The following is an 8,078-nucleotide window of genomic DNA, read 5'->3' as shown; positions in this document are numbered from 1 at the left end:
TAGCACGCGATGGGGGTGAGGGAGATCGGTCCGGTGAGATGAGGGAGGGGCGACGATGGTGGTCAGAGCATAGAGGGAAAGAATGGCGACAGCTAGGGTTGAGGGGGTTGAAGAAGAAAACAAAAAAATAAAAAGGGGTTTAGGGATTTAAAAGGGGACACGATTATGTAAGTCCCGTGTTAGGCCACACACCAGTGTAGGTCTATTTCAGCCCATGTGTGATAAAATTTTTAACCCAGTCTTCACACGGCCTTAAACACGCCCGTGTGTCAAGGCCGTGTAGAACACATGGCTGTGTCGCATGGCCGTGTACAACCTCCTTCGCTTCTCCCACGCCCGTGTGAACTCCCACAGGCTTGTGTATCTTGGTCGTTTCTCGCACACGGCCATGTGCCTTACCCGTGTAACTCTCTGACTTGTTTTAAAATTAAAAAATTAGCTCCAGGTTTCACATGGCCTAAGACACGCCCGTGTGTCTAGGCTATATGATCCACACGGTCATGTCGCACGGTCGTGTAGACTATTATAGACCATGTCTCTGTCAATTTTTGGAAAAATTAAGTCCTAGGATCCACACGGCCAAGGACACGCCTATGTGTCCAGGCCCTGTGGGTTATATGGCCATGTCACTAGGCTGTGTAACTCACTGTTGACTTTCTTAATGTTTTAAAACTAAGTATTTAGGATCCACACGACCAAGGACACGCCCGTGTGTCCAGGCCGTGTAACTCACTATTGACCCCCTTTTAGTGCACAAGGCTTGGGACACGCCCGTGTGTCCAGGCCGCGTGGGCCAAAAATCCTTATTTAACATGAAATTAAAACAAAATAATTAACAATGTTAGCACTCGGGTTGCCTTCCAAGAAGCGCTTATTTAAAGTCTAAGCTTGACTTAGCTTATGTGCCCAATTACAAAGGTTCGCGGAGCCGAAGATCCTCTCTATCATTTCTAAATTCGTCAACACTATAAACTTTGAGTCGATGACCATTTACCTTGAATGTGCCATATGCTAGATGGGTTACCTCTATCATATTGTATTGGAAAATAGTTTGTACTACGAATGGGCCTGGCCTTATTGATTTCAACTTTCCAGGAAATAACTTGAGCTTCTAATTGTATAAAAGAACAAGATCTCCAGCTGCGAATTATTTAGGCTGCTTGAAACGAGCATATTGGCATCGCTTTGTCACTTCTTTATATAGTCACGAATTCTCGTAGGCATTTGCTCGCCATTCATGTAACTCGTTCAGCTGCATCAATCTTTTTTCACCTGCAAGTTTAAGATCATATTTTCCAAATTTTATTGCCCAGAATGCTTTGTGCTCGAGTTCAAGCAATAAATGACAACTTTTTCCATATACAACTTTTTCCTATAAGCCTATAAGGTGTCATCTAATTTTATCGTCCAATCCTTTCTATTTGCCTTTACGATTTTTTAGGATACATTTGAGTTCTCGATTCACAACTTTAACTTGCCCACTAGTTTGAGGGTGATAAGGAGTAGTTGCTCTATGATGCACCCCATACTTCTTAAGGACTTTATCAAATTGAGCATTCCAAAAATGCGTACCCCTATCACTAATAATCACCCTAGGTGTTACAAATCGAGAAAAGAGCTTTTTAAGAAATCGAACTACCACTCTAGCATCATTGTTAGGTAAAGCTTGAGCTTCTACCCATTTTGACAATAATCGACTATTACTGAGATGTATTTATTACTAAAAGAGCTAGGAAATGGACTCATAAAATCGATGCCCTAGATGTCAAAAATTTCACATGAGAGAATATAAGTTTGAGGCATTTCATCTCGTTTAGAAACATCACCTGTTCCCTGGCATCTATCACAAGAAGCAACATACCTGTTAGCGTCCTTGAATAGTGTGGACCAAGAAAAACCCGATTCAAGTGTTTTATATGCTATCCTAGTCCCACTATAATGTCCTCCTGTTGGTCCTAAGTAGCAGTGTTCCAAGATTTTACTCGCTTCTAATTTTGTAACACACTTCCAAATTACCTGATCTGCACATACAGGAAAAAGGAAAGGATCCTCCCAAAAATAATTTTTCACATCGGCAAAGAATCGCTTCTTTTGATGATGTGTCAACTCTTTTGGTAGGATGTTAGCAGCTAAGTAATTCGCAATATATTCAAAACAATGGACTTTAGAGTTAGTTATAACTAAGAGTTGTTCCTCAAGAAATGAGTCATTTATCTCATTCTCATTAAGCTCCTTGAGATGTGAATTCAGTAGCCTGGAAAGGTGATCTGTTGTAAAATTTTCAGCGCCCTTCTTATCTTGAATTTCCAAATCAAACTCCTGCAATAATAAAATTCATCTTATAAGTCGAGGTTTTGCATCTGATTTAGTTAGGAGATAACGAAGAGCCGCATGGTCAATGTAAACAACAACTTTAGATAATATCAAATATGGTCTAAATTTATCAAATGCAAAAACCACAGCGAGCAATTCTTTTTCGGTAGTAGTGTAATTTTCTTGTGCATCTGTCAATGTCTTACTGGCATAATAAATTGGTTCAAAATGCTTATCTTTCGCTGTCCGAGAACTGCACCTACTGCAAAATCACTCGCATCACACATTAGTTCAAAGGGTAAATTCCAATCAAGTGCAACTACAATCGAAGCACTGATTAATTTTTCTTTAAGAGTATTAAACACTTATAAACATTCCTGACTAAATTCGAAGGGCACATCTTTTTCCAGAAAATTTGTTAAAGGCTTAGCTATGTTAGAGAAATCTTTAATCCTTTTACTAGAAATTTCATGGCCCAACATAATCCTTTCTCGAACCATAAAGTGACATTTTTCCAAATTAAGCACAAGGTTCATTTCCTCACATCTCATTAAAACTTGTTTTAAGTTTTTAAAACAAAGATGGAAAGAATTACCGAATACCAAGAAGTCATCCATGAATACCTCCATAATGTTTTCCAAATTAAGCACAAGGTTCATTTGTCTCACCTATCACAGCAGTATCGTCATCTACCTTCTCTCCTTAGACAAGACACAGTTCCAACGTGTCCTTATGGACGATTTCCTGTAATGAATCTTTAATAACATGGTCAATAAAGTTAATAAAATAACAGGAATCATCTTGTTCTCTAGAAAATCGCATGGCATTATAGATTTTAAAAATAATCTCTTTGTCACCTACCCTAAGCACAAGTTTACCATCACCCACACCAATGATAGCCCTAACAGTGGCTCAAAATGTGCGACCTAAAATCAAAGGCACCTCAACATCCTCATCCATGTCAAGCGCAACAAAATCAACAGGGAATATGAATTTATCTACTTTTACAAGGACATCTTCAATAATACCCCTAGGATATTTAACAGATCTATCAGCTAATTAAATACTCAGCCTAGTGGGTTTTGGTTCCCCAAGATTAAGCTACTTGAACATTTTATAAGGCATCAAATTAGTGCTAGCACCTAAATCAGCTAATGCTTTCTCAATGTTTAAACTACCAATAAAACAGGGAATAATAAAACTTCCTGGATCTTTTAGCTTAATCGGTAGTTTATTTTGGAGAATAGTTGAACATTCCTCGTTGAATTCCACAATGGATAGCTCTTCAAACTTCTTTTTATTTGTTAATAGCTCTTTCAAAAATTTTGCATATGTGGGAATCTGCGAAATAGCTTCAACGAAAGGTAAGTTAATATGAAACTATTTAAAAAGTTCAAGAAATTTACAAAATTGTGCATCCATGCAGTCTTTCTTCAACTTTGCTAGATATGGGATCGGTGGTTTATATTCTTTAAGTACCGGTGTTTCACTCACTTCGGGTTGTAACCCCTCGTCCTTTTTCTTATCAAATTCTTGTTGCAGCTTCTTTTCAGGTTTTGCCAACCCATTCCTTAGTGTAACTGCTTTCACATGCTCTTTTGGGTTGGGTTCTTTGTTATTAGGTAAACTACCTTGCTGCCTTTCTGAAACTAATTTAGCAAGTTGTCCAATTTCATTTTCGAGCCCACGAATTGACGCTTGCTAATTTTTCAAAGTTGTCTCAATGTTTTGAAAATGGGTCTCTGGCACAGAAATAAATTTTGCTAACATCTCTTCAAGGTTCGATTTCTTCTCTTGCTGATAGGATTGTTGTTGAAAGCCTTGAGGGGGTTGTGGTCTTTGGTTTCCTTGACCACCCCATGAGAAATTTGGGTGGTTCCTCCATCCTGCATTATAGTTATTACTATAAAGATTATTTTCAGGACTAGAATTATTACCCATATAATTTATTTGCTCATTCTCCGTGCTAGGACCGACGGGTAAATATTTTGAATTATTTATTCCACATCCATTTGCATCGCATTGCATCATTGGATGTACCTACGTAGAAACATATAAACCATCAATTTTTTTATTCAAGAGTTCTACCTGATTTGATAACATGATGACTGCATCTAAGTTAAAAACACCGATTGCTTTTGTCTACTTTGCTTCATAACTTGTCATTGATAATTATTCAGTGACATCTCCTCTATAAACTCATAAGCCTCTTTAGGTGTTTTATTATTCAGGGTACCACCGGCTGCTGCATCGATGAACTGCCTAGTTGAGGGATTCAAACCGTTGTAAAGGTAACCCATGGTGAGGGCACTGTCTCAATAAATCCTTATACCTCTCTCATGCATCATATAGGGTCTCAAAGTCCATCTGCACGAAGGAAGAGATATCATTCCTCAACTTAGCTGTCTTAGCCAGTGAGAAGTACTTCAATAGAAATTTCTCGGTCATTTGATCCCATGTAGTGATAGATACTCGTGGTAAGGAGTTCAGCAATTTTTAGCTTTATTCCTCAATGAGAGGGAAACAATCGTAGGCGAATGGCATCGTCAGAAATGACATTAATCTTGAAAGTATCACAGACTTCCAGAAAATTAGCCAAATAAGTATTTGGATATCCATCCTGCACACCATTGAATTGAAGAAATTGTTATACCATCTGAATAGTGTTCGGCTTCAATTTGAAATTATTTGCAGCAATAGCGAGTCTCACAATACTTGATTCAGCCCCAGTTAGACTGGGCTTGGCATAATCGCACATAGTACGAGGAGCAAGATTCGGATTTGTAGGATTCACAGCAACCACAAGAGGTAGTTGATTATTCTAATTATCAGCCATCTCCTCAGTAACAATATTAACGTCCTCTTGCTCTCCCACTATATTCTGTCAACTCTGTCTTGCTTCTCTACGGCTTCTGCGAGCTGTACTCTTAATTTCTCTATCAAACAATAATGGTCCTGACAGGTTCCTTCTAGTTATAAACTAAAGGAACCTATCAAAAAAATAAAAGAAAAATTAGAAAAAAAAATAAACTAAAAAAATAAAATGTAGAAAAAATAAATGGCTAAATTAATAAAAATCAAATGCTCCTAATATTTTAGTCCTCGGCAACGGCACCAAAATCTTGATGGTTACCAAACTAACTATAAAAACGACTAAGGGAAGTGCACCTATCGAATAATAGTATAGTTATGGTGAGTGGGGAATATCGTATCCACGAGGACTAAAAGTACTAGTAATTATTGTTTTTCTATTATTTAGCTATCAAATAGAAGTCATTGTTTTTAATCTAAAATTACTAAACTAATTTAACTAAGAACGCAACAGAGAATAAAATAGGAAAATTATCGAATATACCAATGAGACAAACAATACCCAGGAAAGAATCCACCTAGACTTCACTTATTATTTTGAATCTGAACTAAACGATTTATTCACTTGTGCCTCAATCCGTAGAAATCCTTAAATTATGTTAATATCTCTTTCGAGAATAAGAACAACTGACTCTAGGTTGAATAATTGAAATCTCTTTCAAATTAAAACCCCTATTGTCGCATTAACTAGATCTATGAATTCCCCTATTAGATTTGACTCTAATCCGGTAGATTTATGCCGTCCTATTTCTAGGATTGCTTGCAACTCCACTCAATTATGCTAGATCTACTCTTCAACTGGGACTTTTGCTCTACTGATTAAGCACATAAATCATGAATTAATATCCTGAAGATACTAAAACATGAAATAAGCATACATAATTGAGAACAAGAATCAAGTATTTTTTATGTAACTCAGAAATCAAATAATAAGATTCATCATAGGTTTCATCTTCCCTAGGTATCTAGGGAATTTAGTTCATAATCCTCAATAGAAACATCTCAAAGTTAAGATAACAACAAGACATAAAGAAACCTAAATAAACTTCTAAAGAAATTAAATAGAGATATTCAATCTTGAAGGAGATCTGCTTCCTGAGATGATTTCGATAGCGCTCTTCAAGTATTTTCTTTATTCTTCTCTGTATATCCCCTTAATTCCTCTTTTAATTGTTATTTATAGACTTTAGAATGCTCAGAAAGCCTAAAAATTGGGAAGCAGGGTGCGTTATCGACACGGGCTGGAACATAGACGTGTGGCTAGCCTGTGTGGCTCACACGGGCATGTGGCCAGCCCGTGTGGAAGTGCTCAGGCCGTGTGGAACATAAAAACAACTCTATTTATCCGGTTTTGGCTCATTTTTCACTCTTTTCACTTCCAAGTGCTCTCCTAAGTACAGAAACATGAATTTAAAGGATTAGGAACATCAAATTCACTAATTTATACAATTAATTCTTCAAAAACGCATTAAGAATGAGATTAAAATATGTTACTTTTATAGCTTATCAATTTGTGAATATGTTAATGAATTATTGGCTCCTATGGATACTAACCTTCTACTTTCTGTTGTGCAGTCACAAAATCTGGAATTCAAACCACTTCTCGAGCATCTCAAATGCGCATTTTTGGAGAATGATGAGACCATTGCCAACTTAAAAGAGATTAACCCCTTGACAGGCACACATGAGATTTTCTTGGATGAAAAAATGAAACCAAAGCAAGAGGCACAATGACAATTGAACCCAAATATGGTGGATGTGGTAAAAAAGGAGAATTTCCAAGCCCATATGAATGAAAGAATTCAGCTGGAGCAACCCCAATACTAGTTGGGAGGTCAAGCTAACGACGTTAAACAAGCGATTTGACACACCCCTTACCTGAGACCGTTGCCGGAGTCGAGCTCGAGGTATTACTTTACTTAACTTAAAAATTCGGGGCATAAAATTTTACTTTTGAAATTAATTTCACTATTCATAACAAAGCTGTCCACCTGCGCAGCAGTTACTAATTTAGTTATAACTTTGCTGACATTTATCTGTCCATTCAAATTTAACATCTTTCTGTAATAAACGGGTCATCGGATAAACTATCATAGAAAACCCCTGTACAAATCTCCGATAATAGCCAGTTAAACCCAAGAGAAATTTCTAACTTCAGATACATTCTTCGGTGGACTCCAATTGACAATAGCTGAGATTTTACTCGGATCTACCCTGATGCCTTCTGCAGATACAATATGTTCGAGAAACCCCACCTCTCGAAGCCAAAATTCACATTTACTGAATTTAGCATAAAGCTTCTTTTCACGCAGAATTTGCAACACTATTCTCAAATGTTTTACATGCTCATTTTCTTCTCGAGAATAAACTAAAATATCATCAATGAAAACTACTACAAACCTGTCTAAATACGGTCTAAATATTCGGTTCATCAAATCCATAAATACTGCAGGTGCATTAGTCAGCCCAAACGGCATAACCAGAAACTCATAATGCCCATACATGGTTCTGAAAGCTGTCTTTGGCACATCTGGCTCTTTTACCCGTAACTGGTAATAACCCGATCGGAGATCAATCTTCGAGAATACTGTGGCACCTTTCAGCTGATCAAATAAGTCATCAATACGAGGCAATGGGTACTTATTCTTTATAGTTACCTTATTGAGCTACCGATAGTCGATACACAATCTCAAAGACCCGTCTTTCTTTTTCACAAACAAAACTGGAGCACCCCAGGGTGAATGACTCGGACGAACAAAACCTTTATCAACAAGTTCCTGTAATTACGTATTTAACTCTTTTAATTCTGTAGGAGCCATACGATACGGAGCTATGGAAATTGGGGTAGTTCTCGGATTCAGATCTATAGAGAATTCCACTTCTCTTTTTGGTGG

The 8,078-nt window shown here is 37.3% G+C and overlaps 1 non-coding gene across 1 annotated transcript; it reads left to right on the top strand.

Moving 5' to 3' along the window:
- Window positions 1-4,606: 4,606 nt before the first annotated feature.
- Window positions 4,607-4,713, top strand: LOC121220695 (small nucleolar RNA R71). Its single transcript, XR_005917912.1, has one exon. It is a non-coding gene; the product is annotated as a small nucleolar RNA R71 (small nucleolar RNA).
- Window positions 4,714-8,078: the final 3,365 nt, after the last annotated feature.

Source organism: Gossypium hirsutum, chromosome D08 (assembly GCF_007990345.1).
Source record: "Gossypium hirsutum isolate 1008001.06 chromosome D08, Gossypium_hirsutum_v2.1, whole genome shotgun sequence".
Taxonomy (NCBI): Eukaryota; Viridiplantae; Streptophyta; class Magnoliopsida; order Malvales; family Malvaceae; genus Gossypium; species Gossypium hirsutum.
The sequence above is the reverse complement of the archived record's forward strand: the minus strand, read 5'-3'. Positions and strand labels throughout refer to the sequence as shown.